The sequence below is a fragment of the Benincasa hispida genome, chromosome 12 (genome assembly GCF_027475165.1).
Source record: "Benincasa hispida cultivar pf3 chromosome 12, pf3_genome.v1.1, whole genome shotgun sequence".
In the NCBI taxonomy this organism is placed as follows: Eukaryota; Viridiplantae; Streptophyta; class Magnoliopsida; order Cucurbitales; family Cucurbitaceae; genus Benincasa; species Benincasa hispida.
Genome location: NC_143489.1, coordinates 5,189,340 through 5,208,773, shown reverse-complemented (window position 1 = coordinate 5,208,773; position 19,434 = coordinate 5,189,340). Strand labels below are relative to the sequence as shown.

The 19,434-nt window shown below is 35.0% G+C and overlaps 1 pseudogene; it reads left to right on the top strand.

Annotated features, from left to right (window-relative positions):
* Positions 1-2,061: 2,061 nt before the first annotated feature.
* Positions 2,062-19,434, top strand: part of LOC150031712 (uncharacterized) — a 33,264-nt pseudogene continuing 15,891 nt past the window's right edge.

Here is a 19,434-nt window from a genome sequence, read left to right as displayed (position 1 = left end):
ATCTAGATACTTGTTTCAGCCCATAAATGGACCTATTAAGCTTGTAAACCTTTTGCACTTGATCTTGAACAATGAATCCCTCTGGTTGAGCCATGTAGATGGTCTTCTCAAAATTACCATTCAGAAAAGAAGCCTTGACGTCCATTTACCATATCTCATAATCATAAAATGTGGCTATTAGAATTAAATTTATTTAAAAATGGTTTTAAAATTAATTTTGTTTAAATTAATTATTTGAATTAATTTTAAGAAAGTTCATTTAAAATTTTAATTTTAGAAATTCAAAAAATTAAATAATTTTTTTAGTTAATCGTTTTTTCCCACATTGAACTTCCTTACAACACCTCAAATCCCACTTATAATTAATCTTCAATTTGCTGTCACTTTGAGGTGAATTTAATTTGCATGATTTCTTCTTTAAATAGAAGAAAGATTGATGTGATTTGGGGATGGATCGCTAACTATTTAAGTTGATTTTTTCCTCTCAAAAGCCATAACTCCAAGTTCTTTCAAACTTCATTTTCCCTTAAAATTCATCACAATTTTGGATCTCACAATCCATTCTAAGGTTGGAGAATATAGGGGAGGCTCTAACGGTGGTCCACAAAGTATTCCTTATAAAAAACAACTAGTGGATTGTTTCAATTTTGAGCTACATCAAAGTTTGTTCTTCACAACTCTGTTTTACAATTTTGAACAAGCATGCTTAATCTATAAAATTGATGTAGTTAGAGTGTTTTAGATCCAAATTGTTTCTTCTTGCATATTCTTTACTCTTACACATGTGTCAACATATCCCACGGTCTCCTTCGTTGGTTTGTAGTAAAGTTTCATGCTCGGCTGCGAGGCACTTTTTCTTGTGCACCCTACGGAAGGCATTTGCAAGAAATTTTTCACAAACTCCAAAAATGGATAGGATTACTTTAGTTTTTTTTTCGATCGATTTTTCCCTACGATTAGCTCACCGAGGTGGAACTTTAGAGTCTAAAATGAAAGGTTACACTTACAAGAAATTATTAAGTAATTTAATGATTTCTTGATCGAACAATGGTGACAAATCGTTATAGTGAAGAGTTATTCTAGTGTTGGTTTGTTGAGATTATCTCAATTTAGTGAAGAGGTGATTGACACCTTATGGTGGTTTTTATCCCGACTCGTTGAAGCATCATTGCAAAATTAGATGACATATTGTACATTAGAATTTTGGTAAATTTAATTGGTTTCAATTGGGTAATGCCTTAATAACTAAAATAATTTCTATGGTTTTAGCAATCTTCGAAAATGACTGGCACTACATTAAACCTTTTAAGTGCTGACAAATTAATCGGCGACAATCACACGAGTTGGAAAAACACAATAAGCACTATGCTTATTATCGATGACCTGAGGTTTATCCTTGTTAAGTAATGTCCTCAAGTACCTAATGCCTAAGCATCTCAAAATGTTCAAGATTCATATGAACGGTGGGTCAAGGAAAATAAAAAGGCCTGAGCATACGTACTGGCAAACTTATATGGCAAAGAAGCATAAACCCATGGTCAGTGCACGCGAGATCATGGATTGACTGTGAAAGATGATTGGACATCCGTCCACACAACTCATACATGACATTCTAAAGTTCATTTTCAATGCACACATACATGACATTCTAAAGATGATCCATTTTAATATCGCTGAAATGAACGGGTCTATCATTGGTGAGGACAGTCGGATTAGCTTTATTTTGGAAAACCTACTTGAGAGTTTCCTTCAATCCTGTAGTAATACTATTATAAACAAGCTAAACTACAACCTGACGATTCTCCTCAACGATCTACAGACTTACCAATTCTTGATGAAAGTCGGGGAGCAGAAGGGAGAAGAAAATGTTGTCACTTCCTCAAAGAAGTTCTTCAAAGGTTCGACCTATGGAACTAAGTTTGTACCATCTTCTTCTGACACCAAAAAGTGGAAGAAGAAAAAGGTAGGTCGGGGGAATAAAGCTAAACTTCTTGTAGTTCGAAGGGGCAAGAAGGCCAACGTTGTCAAAGAAATTTGCTTCCATTGCAACCAAAAGGGACAATGGAAATGAAACTGTCTCAAGTATTTGGTATAGAAGAAGAAAGCCAAACAAGGTAATTGTGATTTACTAGTTCTGGAAATCTATTTAGTGGACAATGATGATTCTGCATGGATAATTGATTCAGGTGCCAATAATCATGTTTATTCTTCTTTTCAATGAATTAGTTCTTGACAGCCTCAAGATTAGTGAGATGACTATTCAGATTGGTACAGAACATGTTGTCTTTGTGGTGGAAATGCAGGCATTAAACTTCTCTTTTAGAAATCATATCTATTACTGAATAATGTATATGTGGTTCCGGATATGAAACAAAACCTTATTTCTATTAAAGCCTTGTTAGAAAAAAAAAATATTCTGTAAATTTTCTTGTAAATAAATCATTTATTTATATGAATGCCATGAATATTTATTCTTGAACCTAGAGAGTAGCTTATATGTGCTAAGATCGTTAGAACCTTAAGCATTTCTAAATATTGAAATGTTCAGAACTGCGACAACTCAAAATAAATGACAAAATATTTCTCTTAAAGAAAATGTCCATCTTTGGCACTGAAGATTAGGACACATAAATCTGAGGAATGAGAGATTGGTTAAGAGAGGAGACCTAAGCGAGTTAGAAGAAGACTCTTTACCAATATGTGAGTCGTGCCTTGAAGGCAAAATGACTAAAAAATCTTTTACTGAAAAAGTTCATAGAGCCAAAAAAAAAAAAACCATTTAAACTTGCACATTCGGACCTCTATGGTCCTTTGAATGTTAAGAATAGATAAGGGTTTGAATATTTAATCTATTTTTTAGATGATTATTCTAGATATAGGTATTTATACCTAATGCAACACAAGTCTAAGGCCCTTGAAAAGTTTAAGGAGTATAAGACTGAAGTTGAGAATACATTTGGTAAAAAAATTAAGACATTCAAACTGATCGAGGTGGGGAGTATATGGATTTAAAATTCTAGGACTATTTGATAGAACATGGAATTGCATCCCAACTCTCAGCACTGGCTACACCTCAGCAGAATGGTGTATCAGAAAGGAGAAACAGAACCTTGTTAGACATGGTTTGGTCTATGATGAGTTATGCTCATTTACCTAATTCATTTTAGGGTTATACAGTAAAGACTGCAGTTTACATTTTGAAATATCTTCCGTCCAAGAGTGTTTCTGAAATGCCATTGGCATTATGAAATGGCCATAAAAGTAGTCTATGCCACTTCAGGATCTAGGGTTGCCCAGCATATGTGCTTCAGGAAAATCCTAAGAAATTTGAACCTCACTCAAAATTATCTATTTGTAGACTATCCAAAGTAAACGGCGGGCGGTGACTTCTATGATCCTAAAGATAATAAAGTATTTGTGTCAGTAAATGCTATATTTTTAGAAGAGGACCATATCAAGGAGCATATGTCCCATAGTAAAATTGTGTTAAGCAAGTTTTCCAATGAAACTACTGAAAATTTAAGTTGTTGAAGAAGCTAGTATATTAACAAGAGTTGTTGGTGTAGGCTCATCTAGTCAAACACATCCTAGGCTAAAACCCGTAGATAGTAAATGTAAACAATTGACTGTCATCAATAAAGAGTTATCAAAGCTATTTCAATAAGTGTTATTGATTATGTTGTATTCATTTTGTCTTAATAATCCTAAATCCAATAAACTAACATCCTAGGCTATCTTATGAGTCTTGAACTATATGTGAAGACATATAGGTGTTGGGTTTTATGCCCTAAAACCCGTAGATAGTAAAATGTTATTAATTGACCGCCATCAATAAAGAGTTATCAATGTTAATTCAATAAATGTTATTTATTGTGTTGTATTCTATCTTGTCTTAATAACATAAATGCAATAAACTAACATCCGCATGTCCCTCGGTGTGGTCAGTACTCCATACTATCGGGCAACGAAGCTTACTGCTCAAGATGGTCGATTGCTGCTGTCGGTTACCTATGCCTTATGAGTCTTAAACTGTATATGGAGACATATAGAGATCAATGTTCAAGAAACAACCTAAAGGGTCTGTAGTATAGAGATAAGGTTAGGTACCTTATCCTGGTGATATTATGGATATGGTCCACTTTGTATTTGATACAAATGCAATGGTCCAACACGCTTTTATAGGTGACATGTGAGTGGGTGTATCCTATGCAATGAGTTTGTATAAGACTGAATCGCGAAATAATAACCACTAGATGTAGTGTTGTTATCTAGTTTAATTCCTATTTCAATTGGATGACTTAGGCAGCTTAGTCTTAATCCTAAGTGTATGATGAACTCCTGTTCACGAGGGATTGTCCTTCGATTTGTATGGGTGAGAGTGGCCAGATTGCCGACTCAGTAAGCCTACCATTTTGGGGACAAGACCTAGTGAGAAGCTAGGAACATAATAATACAAGATGGAATTCACTCCTTCTCATTCACTCCTTCTCGACTTCAAGGTAAGTAGATGAGTGTTCCATTAAGTGGTGTCTCTTGGACTTAAACAAAAGGTCCTACCCTCTTATTGGACTGAGAGAGGTTTCTATTTATTGGTTGGACCATAAACAAGCTATTCATTAGAGGAGCAATGGTACTTAAGGATACAAAGGTAACCTAAGGGTAAAATGATAATTTGACCTAGTTGGTGTTATGGACACTTGTGAAAGACTAACTTGTTGTTATTGGTCTATATCCGTGGACACAGAAATATAGTTGTAGTGAAAAGAGTGCAGTTGTGGGTCTTTAATGGAGCATACCTACAGTTAACGAATATTGATTAATTTGGTTAATGAGTTTAGCCAATTAATCTCATATTGTTGGAGCTTTTGATCTGTAGGTCCACCAAGTTCCCTTGTTAGTTCACTAAAGAATATTATAGAGGAGCTAACCTTTCTCCAGGAAAGAAGTCATTTTGGTGAGATTTACCCTAGCCACCAAAACACAAATCCCCTCTTTACTCTCTAAGAGAAATCTCTCTACCTCTTCCATTAATATACAATTTCCTTAAATTAATTTGAACAATTTAAATCTTTCCTTTTTAATATCCTTTAGTGAGCTAACAAGGGAACATGGTGGGCTTGTAGATCAGAAGCTCCAACGATATGAGATTAATTAGCTAAACTCATTAACCAAGTTAATCAATGTTCGTTAACTGAGTACACTCCACTAAAGACCCACAGCTGCACTCTTCTCACTATAGATATATTTCTGTGTCCACGGCTATAGACCAATAATAGCAAGTTAGTCCTTCACGAGTATTCGTAACTCTAACTGGGTGAAATTACTGCTTACTCTTCGATTACCTCTAACTCCTTAAGTACCAGTGCTTCTTTAATGAACAACTTATTTATGGTCCAATCAATAGATAGAAACCCCTCTCTAACCAATGAGAGGACCCTTTGTTCATGTCTTAGAGACACCACTTAAGGGAACATTCATCTACTTATCCTGAAGACAGGAAGGAGTGAATTCCATCTTGTATTATTATGTTTCTAGCTCCCCACTCGGTCTTGTCTCTAAAATGGTAGGATTATTGAGTCGACGAACTGGTCACTCTCACCCATACAAGTCAAAGGACAATCCCTCGTGAACAGGAGTTCATAATACACTCATAATTAAGATTAAGTTGCCTAGTTCATCCTATGAACTAGAAATCTAACTAGTCAACAATGTTACATCTAGAGGTTACTATTTCACAGTCCAATCTTATGAAAACTCATTGCATAGGACACCCCCACTCGCATGTCACCTACATGAACACGCCTGATCATTGTGTTTGTATTAAATACAAAGTGGATTGTACCCATAATGTTACTAGGATAAGGTACCCAGTCTTCTCCCTATACTATAGACTCTTTAGGTTGTATCTTGAACATTGATCTTTGTATGTCTCCACCATACAGTTCAAGACTCATAAGGAAGCTTTGGACGTTAGTTTATTGGATTTAGGGTTATTAAGACAAAATACAAAACAACATAATAACATTTATTAAATTAACATCTATAACTTTTTATTGATGATGGTCAATTAATAACACTTACTATCTATAAGTTTTAGGATCTAAAACCCAACATATGGTATATTATAATATAAAGTTTAATGAGAAATAAATATTTGAATATGATTCAAATATTAGTTATATGTATGATTCATATATAAACTATAGATTAAAATTAATGTGAAGATGATTCATATAAATACTTTAGGTTATATGAGAGAATATAAACTCTAGGTTATATAATATGTGATATAATAAACTACATGTTATATATTATGTGTGATATAATATATAGTTCAAAATTAATTATACTAGGGTAGTTAATATAATTAAATTTGAATTTAAATAATAAAATAAGTCCCTTGGGAGTTATTTCACGTTAAAGGAGGGAGTTATCGAATAACTCCCCCATCTCTCAAATGGCCTATTACAAAGGAGTTGAGGAGATTTTTCATTCATTCAATTTTTACGTGAAAACTAAAATTAATAGAAAACCTCTTTGCACTTCATCTTCTCTTTGTACCACTATTTTTCTCAAGAACACCAATCCATCCCTTCACCAAAATTGAATCAAAAGCCCACAACTCTTTGTGATTCTCACCTTAAGAATAACATGGTTTTCACTGTGGTGGTGTCTAAGAGGAAGCTGTTATGTTTGTGGTTGTTTTGCTCAAGAGGAGATTCTATGTTGCTGTAAACAGGAGAGGTTCATGATCTTGCTGCGGAGTGGAAACGTGAAAAATTGGTTCTTCAAGGGTTAGTTTCCATTTCCTTTTTTTTTTCTCTGTAAATTCAACAGAAAAGTATCCTTGATAGTTGTTGGTTTATCCTTGTTTTCTGATAACGGGCAGAAATGTACGTTATTACAACGCAAAGTCATAAAACAATGTAGGATTGCGATGGTAAAAATATACAATATTGCATCCAAAAGCATTAAGTTCACAATATTGCGATCTCATGCATCCATCGCATTAAAATAGCTAACTTATGTATTATTGTGCAGAAAATGCGTTGGCACAAGGCGAAAATGCGATTTGAAGAAATTAACGTTCGAGCATATTGAGAGATTGCGACCACAAGGCTATACGATCATTTGCGCTACGAAAATCTGCTCAAGAAGGTGGCCGCATAGAGCCAACGCATCAAGGTGGGCGCATCTTGGTGAAAGCTTAATAAATCACGATGGGACAGAAAGCTAATGACGGTCGATTCTGAATTAAGTTGACAAGTCGTTAACAACCTACTGTAGCAAGTACACTCAACTTTTCGGTGACAAATATTTGGTGCATCAGACAGAGAATTAATGTCATCCCATCAGTGCAATCATAAAAGAGAAGAAGCATTTCACCCTGAAGCTCTATAAATACTGAAGGCCATCTTCAGTGAAGGAGTTAGTTCAGTTAGTTCAGTTTACAGAATTCACCATATAGATAGAAGTTAGCCTTGTTCATAGTTTTTCTTTTACTTGGAGGGAAGAAGCGAGTAAAGGGATATTACACCGAGAGATTGTCCCGGTGAACTCGAAAGAGTGCTGGGAGCATCGAAATTAGAGAGAGGACAAACTCTTGCAGAAGCAAGAACATCTTTTGGGCAAAATAGAGATAACACAGTGTAAAATCCTTGGGAAGCAAGATATTGCTACCAGGCTCTCTACCCTTATTTCCATTGTCATTTTGTAATCTGAACTTATTTATAAAAATCGAAATTGCATCTTTATATCTGTCCGCTCTCTATACATTATGCATGAGTAGCTAAATCTATCAAATGGCTTGAGAAGCACTTAGCTAACATAACCTGAGATCTTCATTCTATGCAATTATCTTGTATTATGTATGCGTCATTCGTCCATTAGATATACTCGAAGGGTAGTCTAAGGATAGAATCTAGGCTTGGAAAATTCATATTAGAATCTAGGCTTGGGAGAGTCAGATTAGAACTGCATAATCAAGAGATGGAAGCTTAGGAATAAGTTTTGTTTGCTATTAACGCATCACATGCACCCTAGAGATAAGATATGATTGTATGCGGTCGCCTTGTCCTTGTGTGCATTGTCATCGCATAGGCAAGAAGTAGAGATTTAGGAATAAGTTCTATAGACATTATCGCATTCATCGGATGCGTCCTAAAATTAGGAGCTATCGCATTTGCATTGGAAAATGATTTGTTGTCGCATGAGTGTAGCATGATCGCATAGCTTGAACGCATTCCCAAGAAACGTTAGCTAAAGACTTTCTCAACCCATTCCTACAGATACTCAGTGCATCTGTCGCATAATCACTCTTCCCTCAAATCCGCTGCATACATTTTATACCTTAAACATCAAACCAACCAACACTTTATTTATTTGTTACCGAAAAGTGATTGAAAATTACCATCGCATACTGTTTTTCTTAGTCCCTGTGTTCGACCCTGGGCTTACTAGGCAACTCAGTAGGATTTATATTTAGGTCTTGTTGAGAAAACTTGCTTGCACAACGCATATTCCACCATCGCATTCTACACCTTTATTCCATCGCATAAAAGAATACATCAAGTTTTTGTCACCTTCAAATTTAAAAAAATGCTTGTCCTCATGCATAAGCTAAAGATTTTCTTTAGACCGCCTTCTCTCTCCTAGATTTCTCAAGGATACCTTATTTAAATCATATGTACCAAAATCTCCTTAATTTTTATCCAGGCCTCTTAAAATATTTCTAAAATTTAGGGACCGCAAGTTTAACCTCAAAAAGATTTTACTAGATTTCAGGGCATCGCATGATTTATTTCATAAAAAAACTTTTCCAACTAGGGTATTTTCAAATGATTTTTATCTTTGCGTATTTTAGACGTACAGTTTCTTTTTTCTATGACCTTGCGCTGATCCAAGTGCCTGACCTTCATTTTGGCTTACCCCCACGTGTGTCATGCGAACATCCAACTACAAGCAAGGCGCTCTTCCTCAGTTTAAACTCATGCCCATTTGGCAGTAGAGTTGCGGTCATTTTATTTATGTGTTGATCACGATTCCTACCTTCGTTTTGGCTTGCCCCCACGTGTGTCATACGGACATCCAACTACGAGTAGGATCCGATCGCAACATTATGATTTTTTTATATATAAATTTAAAAAATAGCAAGGTTGAAAAATGAATATCGCACCCCCAAATTTAAAACGCAGCAATGTCCCCATTGCTGAAAGATTGAAAGAAGTCATGCGATGCTCTTAGAAAGTTTCATAAAAAGTCAGTTTGAAAGAAAGCTAGCAAACCACTAACTTCTAGAAATATTTCATGAGTTGACTATCCTAAAATTAAGTTGACTCTAGTATATACGAAAAAATAGAAACATGCATTTCATCATTGAAATCATAATTGGCAAGGAGAAATAATGTGATGACTTACTAAATTAATCAATGTTAAATGGTTTTTCCGACTAAAGAGGATGTGATGCGAAAATGATCAAGGTTAAAAATGCAATGCGATAGTGCAAAATTTGGAATAAATAAAGTCAAGGAAAGATACAACCCCCAAATTTGCACTGTCGCCCGCATTATTTGTGAACGCATCCTTCTTTATGGCGAACTGCTCTCTTTGATTGCAGTGGTGGAATAAGCTAGTTGTGTCTTTCATGTAGTGCCTCCGCAATCGTTCACCTCGATCGTTGCAAAGAAAACATTGAGAGGATCAAATAAAAAAAAAAGTTAACAAAATCATTTACTACGATCGTTCAATACGATCGCATTCTCCCTTTTTTTTAATATAAAAAGACAAATATACGAAAGCAGATAAAAGCAAGGTAATGAAAGTTCATGAAGCATTGATACAAAAAAAAAAAAAAAAAAGATATTCCAAAAGGATTGTGTCCTTGATGAGTTTGAGTTGCATAGTAATGTAGGGATTGCTTATTTTAATCTGGACTTTTTACGTCCACGGCGGCTTTCTCTTTTTTTCTTGGTCTTCTGGGATCTTGATTGCCTTAATCCAAAGCTTTTCCCCGTTAATGTTCATCATGATCTCCCCCTTGTGCACATCAATTTGAGCGCGAACGGCCGAGAGGAATTTTCGCCCTAATATGATGGGCGTATCTTCGTCCGCTTTATAGTCCAGAATGATGAAGTCTGTTGGCAAGATGAATTTGTCAATTGAGATTGCGGCATCTTTCAACTCTCCTTCAGGATGTATTCGGGATCTGTCCGCAAGTAGGAGAGTCTCCATCGTGGGCGTGAGTTTTCCATATTCATCGTTTGAAGATTGATAGTGGCATTACGTTTATACTCGCCCCAAAGTTCGCATAGTCCTTGACCAATGTTGACCCCTCCAATTGAGCATGGTATCGTGAAAATTCTTAGGTCGCACATTTTTTGTGGGATCGTCGTATTTTGCGTCACTGCATTGTAGCGATCTTTTCTTCATCATTCTATTCTTTTTCAATCTTTGCGGGAATGGTGGTAACTGGACTTCTTCTATCTCGTGTTCTAGAGGCTTGAAAGTGGACGCAACTTCTGGGTTCATCTTCTCGAGCTCTTCTGAATCATATATAAACGGGCCCTCGGTTGTCACTGCATTCAATTTGGTCGTGATGGGTTCCTCCCCTACTTCCGCTATCATTTTTTTGCTTAGCAAAGAGATTGCTAAGCATTGTTCCTTTCATGTACCCTCAGAGTTACGAGGAAGCTTAATTGAGCTCGGCAATGCTCCTTACGATCTATTTTTGAGTTCGCCCACGATCTGTCCTAGCTGAATTTCAAGATTTCGGATGGATGTCGCTTGATTCTGAAGCACTGATTCATTCTTCTCAATATACTGCTTCAGCAAGCTCTCTAAGGATGAAGATTGCGGTGCCTGCGAACTGCTAGCTTGGTTATGCATTTGACCATTTGTTCGCGAGAAAAATCCTGGTGGCCCTTCCTTTTGCGCCATTAGTTGAAAGTTGTGTTGTTGATTTTTCCATGTGAAATTAGGGTGATTTCTCCACCTAGGGTTGTACGTATCGGAGTAAGGGTTATTCTTTATGAAACATACTGACTGCAGATTCCTTGGGCATTCTTCCATCAGATGTTCTTCTCCACAGATGACATAACTCATTGTCGTTTGCGCAATTGCGTTAACCTGCCCTTTTTGCGTTCCCGTGCTATTGATTACGATGCCTTGTATCAAACTCATCATCGTGTTCATTTGTGTTTGTAGGGATGCGATGGCCCCATTGTTCACATCACTATCTTTAATTTTTAATCTTTGATCGCTTTCTCTCTAGTCTTCATGATTTTTAGAAATGCGATCAAGGATATTCTTGGCCTCATCATAAGTTTTATCCAGCAGACCTCCAGTTGCTGCCATATTGGCAGCCGTCTACGATGTAGGGTTTAATCCGTGGTAGAAAATCTCCATCTGTAAGCAGTCTGGTAAGCCATTATACGGGCAATCTCTTACCAGCCTCTTAAACCTCGGCCAGGTGTTGCTGAGTGATTCGTCATTCCTATTCAAAATTCGTAATTAACTTCCTTCTTCTTGCGTTCTCAATTGGAGGGAAGTATTTCTTCATGAAATTTTCCACTACTTGTTCCCACGATGTTATCTCCCCTGGTTCGAGATAATAAGCCCACTTTCTTGCTTGATCGCTTAAGAAAAATGGGAACAAAGTTAGTCGAACCTCCTCGATAGAGATATTTGGAAACACAAAAGTGATGCAGATTTCAATAAAACTCTGGAGGTGGGCGTGCGGATCCTCGCCACGCCTTCCACCAAATTGTCCAGCCATTTGAAACATCTGCAACATAACCGGTTTCATTTCAAACCTCTATCCGTCCAGCGCTAGCCTCATTATTCTTGGGGAGAAATCATATAGGTTGGGCGACGCATAGTCCCGAATGGGTTTATTGCGGTCATTCACCAGGAGGATGGGGTTGGCCATTATATTATTTGCGTTTGCAACCCTCTCTTCCGGTTGTTCCACCATTTTTAGAGTTTTGTCTTCTTGTTGTTGGCGGTTGTCTCTCAATCTTCGTCGGAACGTTCCTTCAATCTCTGGGTCGTAATTCGCCAAAGATTGAAAGCTGCAAAGAAAATCAAAAAATTACCGTTAGCACAATGTATTGTCGAAGTCCCCGGCAACGATGCCAAAAACTTGATGCGTTCTTTTATGCGATGGTGGAATATGCGTTGTGAAAGCAAGTTTTCTCAGCAATACCCAAGTATAAATCCTACTAAGTTTCCTGGTAAGCTCAGGTCGAACATAGGGACTAAGGAAAACAGTATGCGATGGTAATTTTCAATTACTTTGCGGTAACAAATAAATCAAGTGTTGGTTGGTTTGATGTTTAAGGTATAAAATGTATGCGGCAGATTTGAGGGAAGAGTGATTATGCGACAGATACACTGAGTATCCGGAGGAACGGGTTGAGAAGGTCTTTAGCTAACATTTCCTGGGAATGCGTTCAAGCTATGCGATCATGCTACATTCATGCGACAGCAAATCATTTTCCAATGCAAATGCGATAGCTCTTAATTTTAGGGTGCATGCGATGAATGCGATAATGTTTATAGAACTTATTCCTAAGTCTCTACTTCTTGCCTATGCGATGATAATGCACACAAGGACAAGGCGACCGCATACAATCATATCCTATCTCTAGGGTGCATGTGATGCGTTAATAGCAAACAGAACTTATTTCCAAGCCTAGATTCTATCCTCAGACTACCCTCTCAAGTATATCTAATGGGCAGACGCATACATAATATAAGATAATCGCATAGAATGAAGATCTCATGTTATGCTAGCTAAGTGCTTCTCAACCCATTCGGTAGATTTTGCTACTCATGCGTAATGTATAGAGAGCGGACAGATATAAAGATGCAATTTTCATTTTTATAAATAAGTTCAGATTACAAAATGACAATGGAAATAAAGGTAGAGAGCCTGGTAGCAATATCTTGCTTCCCAAGGCTTTTACACTGTGTTATCTTTATTCTGCCCAAAAGATGTTCTTGCTTCCGCAAGAATTGGCCTTTTCTCTAATTTCAATGCTCTCGACACTCTTTCGAGTTCACCGGGATGATCTCTTGGTGTAATGTCCCTGTACTCGCTTCCGTCCTCTAAATAAAAGAAAAACTATGAACAAGGCTAACTTCTATCTATATGGTGAATTCTGTAAACTGAACTAACTGAACTAACTCCTTCACTGAAGATGGCCTTCGGTATTTATAGAGCTTCAGGGTAAAAAGCTTCTTCTCTCTTATGATTGCATTGATGGGATGGCATTAATTCTCTGTCTGATGTGTCGAATATTTGTCACTGAAAAGTTGAGTGTACTTGCTACAGTAGGTCGTTAACGGCTTGTCAACTTAATTCGGAATCAACCGTCATCAGCTTTCTGTCCCATCGTGATTTATTAAGCTTTCACCCAGATGCGCCCACCTTGATGCGCCGGCTCTATGCGGCCACCTTCTTGAGCAGATTTTCGAGAGCGCAAATGATCGCATAGCCTTGCAATCGCAATCTCTCAATGCGCTCAGACGTTAATTTCTTCGGATCGCATTTCCGCCTTGCACCAACGCATTTTCTGCACAAAAATACATAAGTTAGCTATTTTAATGCGATGGACTCATGCGATCGCAATGTTGTGAACTTAATGCTTTTGGACAAAATATTGTATATTTTTACCATCGCAATCATGCATTGTTTTATGACTTTGCGCTGTAATAACGTGCATTTCTGCCCATTATATTTTTGTCCTCTGTTTTCTTAAATTCTGTAAAACAAAAAACTAAGACACGAATTGTTGGGAATGTCCTAAACTCGCAGTTCCTAAATATTGTTAACATATTCTATTTATCAATAAAAGTATTATCGAGTATTTTATTCAATAAATTTATTATTGATGTTGCATTCTTTTATGAAAATCCAATAAACAAATCCATGGCTATAATATGAGTACTTTAACTTTATGTGGTGACATAAAAAAGGATCAAGTTTTAGTATATAGCTAAACTGGTCTATAAGTATATGGATGAGATTGGGTACCTCATCCTAGTGACACCATTGGATGCGGCCCATTTTGTATACGATACAAATGATGTGATCTAAAAATCATTCATGTAGAGACATGTGAGTGGGGGCACCCTGTGCAATGAGTTTGCATAAGATCGGACCTCAAAATAGTCACTTTTCTTTATACCGTTTACTGTTAAAACTGACTATTTCAAATTCAATGACCTAGGGTAACTCGATCTTAATCCTGAGCTAACTATGAACTCTTGTTTATTCGTGATTATCCTTTGATTTGCATAGGTGAGAATAGGCCAACAACACTGCTCAATAAGCCTCCCATTTTGGGGATAAGATCGGATAGATAGTTGGGGATATAGCTTTGCAAGATGGAATTCACTCCTACCCGACTTAGGGTTAGCAGATAGGTTGTTCTTTTAATTGATGCCTAGTCTTGAACAATCGGGCCTTGCCTTCTCATAACTTAGAGGGTTATGATTTATAAGTTGGACTATAAATCAATTATTCAATGGAGGATCAGTGGGGGCTTAAGGAGCAAGATGTATTTACAGGGGTAAAACAATAATTTTGACCTAGCTATTAATACGAACAACCTGTGAACAATCAACTTACTAGTTATGGTTAAAACGGACATAAATATATCTACAGTAAGGAGAGTGCAACTATCAAGCTATAGAGGTAAGTCTTTGTAGTTAACGAATAGTGATTAATTTGATTTAAAGAGTTTAACCAATTAATTGCAAATCATTGGAGCTCATGATCTGTAGGTCCATAAGGTCTCTCTACTAGCTCGTAAATTAGATTAATAAATTGAGTAAATTTGATAAGATTCAAAATTACGGTTTAGAATTTGAAATGCTCAAATTCGATTAGGGTTTCTATTAATTGTATTCGATACAATTGAAACGTTTAATTTTATCGAAATTAAATAAATGTGAAGAGTTTAAAATATTTAAATGTTGATTTCTATATTAGATGAGGTGTAATATTATATTAATATTTGATATTAAATTTAATTAATTAAATGAGTTTAATTAATTATCCAATTTCAAATTCAGATTTTGAAATTATTGAAAATTAGAATTTTGACTAATTAAATTTGAATTTATTGAGATTCAAAATACAAAATTAAAATTAAAATTGATTTTTTGAAAATCATATTTTAATTAATTAAATTAATTAAAATTCATAAAATTAAAATTGGTTTTAAATTTGAAAGTGGGAAAATCCACTCTAAGATTTTTCCCATTCAAATTTTCACCTCATGCCATGAAATTGAAGTGGCATCAGGTATGTTAAGTTAATTGCATGAAATTCATATATATATATTGAAGTTTTCAACTTCAATGCTTCATGCAAACTTACCAACTCCAGAAATTTTGCAAAAATTCTTCTATCCAACCCTCTTCAATCTTATCAAAAACCAGCTCAATTCAGTGTTTCCACTACACAATCCTTGCAAGAGATTAGTAAAGAAGATCTTTGTGATGGTCTATTTGAAGATTGAAGTATCAATTCGTGGAATTCAGCTGGAATTAAAGAGGGTTCATCAAAGGTATCGTGTTCATCAAACTCACTTGTGAAATTGTATTTCAAAAGCATGTTTTAAACTTAAATTGAGTGTAACTAGAGTGTTTATTGATTATGATTTTTCTACTGCATGTTAGTTTACTCTATCACGAATGTATTCATATGCTTCCGCTATGGGAATTCCAATCCCTTCAGTCTTAGTTGAGAAGCTTTGACCTCAAACTTTTTCAGTGCAGAGTGATTTGAGCTACACAACGTTTCTGTTAGGTTGTTGTATCATAGAGGGGACATACTAGAGAATATTTATTTCACCAGTAGTTGATATAAAGAAATTCAATACACAGTGCAGAGGGTTTGAATCTCCTTAAAGATGGTGAGATATCCTCACTTTAACCTAATTGTTTATGTATTTGTTTCTCAATATTCAATTTTTGTTTTTCTATGTTATTTGTAATTTTGCTATCAGTAAGCAAACAAAATCTAAGATTTCTTCTCCCAAGTTATCATTTGGATCTGAAAAAATATTTAAGTGTAGTTGAGTTGCACCCATCTATTATGTAGCTCTTGCTGCACCCAACAAAAATATTATCACAGGGCAATTTTTTATTTAAAAAAGGGATTAAAAATGGTTTTTTTGTGTGTGTGTATAGAAAGGGAGAGCATGGGGATTTGATGTAACTTAGATTATACATAATCATTGCTCTTTGAATCTGTTAAGGTGGTTGTGGTGTGAAAAAGGAAAAAAATTAGAGAAAGAACGGGAAATGAAAAAGAGTGATGGAGAAAAAATAGAGGGATGGGGAGGGAAAAAGAGAGAGGATTTGAAAATTTAAGAAAAATAATTGACTTTTTTTAACCCAAATGTGTTGATTTTGAAATTTTCAACCATATTTCAAATTTTTTTAACCATTTTTCTTTGATAATTCAGCTGATTTTTTTTTAATTTTATTATAAATATTATGATAATAGATGTCCATGATGTTCATACTTAGTGTCATTGACCATGTGTCATGCCCTCATTTCCCAAAGTGTTGTCCATGTGTCTCAACATTACACATACATTAGGAATGAAAATCGGAGAAAGTGGAAAATTTAGAGAAATTTCTTATTTTTCATTTTGTTAATTTATTTTAATATTATATTTTATTGGTATCCATGTTCTCATTGTGCTCTTCAAGTTCACAACATGTTATCAGCACGAGCTCCTATTATTTTTTCTGCAAAAGTTAGGTCAAAAAGGTATGTTGATTTTTACTCTTCGTTATAATTAATAAATTTGACGTAATTTTTCATATTTAATATCTATTAAATTTATAATATAAGTACAATATTTTATGATAGTTCTGTTATGACAAATTTCACAAAATTAGAATTTATCACCCTTGATATTAACGACAGTAAATATTTGCCATAAATACTTGATGTCGAAATCCACCTGGATGCTATGAATCTTAGAGAGACTATTAAAGAAAGAAATACGACATCCAGCCAGGACAAAGTAAAAGCTATCATTTTTCTTCGTCATCATTTCCACAAGGGATTGAAAATGGAGTATCTTATAATAAAAGATCCCCGTATCTTGTGGAAAAATTTGAAAGAGAGATATGATCATAAAAAAACAATTATTCTTCTGAAACCTTGTTTTGAGTGGATAAATTTGAGGCTACAAGATTTCAAATCAGTAAGTGATTACAACTCCACATTATTTAAAATCAGTTCGAAATTACTGATATTGATATGTTAGAGAAGACATTTTCTACATTTCATATCTCGAATATGTTTCTGTAGCAGTAATATCGAAAGAAAGGTTTTAAACAATATTTTGAACTAATTTCATGTCTTCTCATGGCTAAACAAAATAACGAGTTATTAATGAAAAATTATGAATCTCGACCGATTGAGATGACACTATTCCCTAAAGTGAATGTTGTGAATTTTAATAATAATCATAGTCGAGGTTGTGGTCGCGATCGTGGTCGAGGTGGCTGTGGCAGAGAAAGACATACTTGTTATTTTCATGGTGGTTGTTCTAATCATTCAAAGTTCAAAAGAATCACACAAAATGATGATCACAAAGAAAAAAACTCCACAAGATAAGAGTTCAAAAAGTGCTGAAAATAAATGCTTTTGATATGGAATGACTGGGCATTAGTCACGTACCTATTGTACATAAAAATATTTAGTTGATCTCTATCAAGCGTCCTTGAAGGAAAAAGAGAAAAATGTGGAAGAAAATTTTGCATACCAGGATAATGACATATTTGACACATCCCATATGAAAATTTTGAATGTGACGGCTTTCTTTGAGTCTCCTGGAGAGAAAATCAGTAGAATTGATGAAACATCAAGTGTTTCCTTTGACTTTGAAAATATCTAGACTTAATGTTGTTTTTTTTATCCATCTCCTTTTTTTCTCTTAGTGGATGTTAACTTTTGTATATTTCAAATGTTGTTTTTCTTATTATAATTATTTTCTTTTAGTGAAGAAATCTGGATCATTTTCATATGTTTGGTGACTCAAAAATGAGTAAAGAAAATCTATGTCTGGTAGACAGTGCAACTACACATATAATACTTATAAGTAGAAAATATTTTTCCAAACTGACAATGCTAGAAGCAAAAGTCAATACAATATCAGGTTCTACAAACCTAATTGAAGGGTTTGGAAAAGCAAATATTAATTTTCCTATAGGAACAAAATTTACAATTGACAATGCATTATTGTCTAGTCAACCAAAGAGAAATCTACTTAGTTTTAAAAATATATATTGTAAGGGTTATCATATTGAGACTGATAGAAAGAATAATATGGAGTATATTTATATCATCTCTACCATCTCATATGAAAAACGTATACTGGAAGAGTTGTCTGCTTTATCTTTTGGATTATATTATACTCATCTATGAGCAATTGAAACATATGCAACAATGAACTTGAAGTTCATGAATCCAGACATATCTACAATTTGGCATGACAGTTTAGGTTATTCAGGGTTTATAATGTTGAGAAGAATTATTGAGAATTCAAGTGGACATCCATTGAAGAGCCAGAAGATTCTTCAATTTAATGAATTATCATGGGATGCTTGCTCTCAAGGCAAATTAATCATTAGACCATCACCAGTAAAAGTGGGGACTCAATCACCTGCATTTTTATTAGGAATTCATGGTGATATATGTGAACCTATTAACCCACCACGTCGACCATTTAGATATTTTATGGTATTAATAGACGCATCCAGCAGATGGTCACATGTGTGTTTATTATCAAGTCGAAATCTTGTTGTGTTTATTATCAAGTCGAAATCTTGTATTTGTAAGATTACTTGCTCAAATAATTAAGTTAAGAGCCTAATTTTCTAATTATACAATTAAAATCATTCGTCTTGATAATGTTGGTAAATTGACATCCCAGTCTTTTGATAATTATTGTATGTCAATTAGGATAAGTGTTGAATATCCTCTAGCTCATGTTCATACACAAAATGGTTTAGCAAAATCATTCATAAAATGTTTAACGTCACTTGTATGCATTAAGCCAGTATTTTATCATAAGTACTCGCCATTACAATTAGCTTATTGTCATGAGCCAAATGTTTCCTATCTGAGAATTTTTGGATGTACAGTATATGTTCTAATTGTTCCACCACAACGTACTAAGATGGGTCCTCAAAGGAGGTTAGGAATATATATTCGATATGATTCCTTATCAATTATCAAATATCCTGAACCCCTAATGGGTGATGTATTTACTGCACAATTTGCTGATTGTCATTTTATTGAAACAAATTTTCCAACATTAAGGGGAGGAATTAAGAAGTCGAAAAAATAAATTACGTGAAATCCATCGTTATTGTCTCATTTAGATCCCCGTACAGATCAAT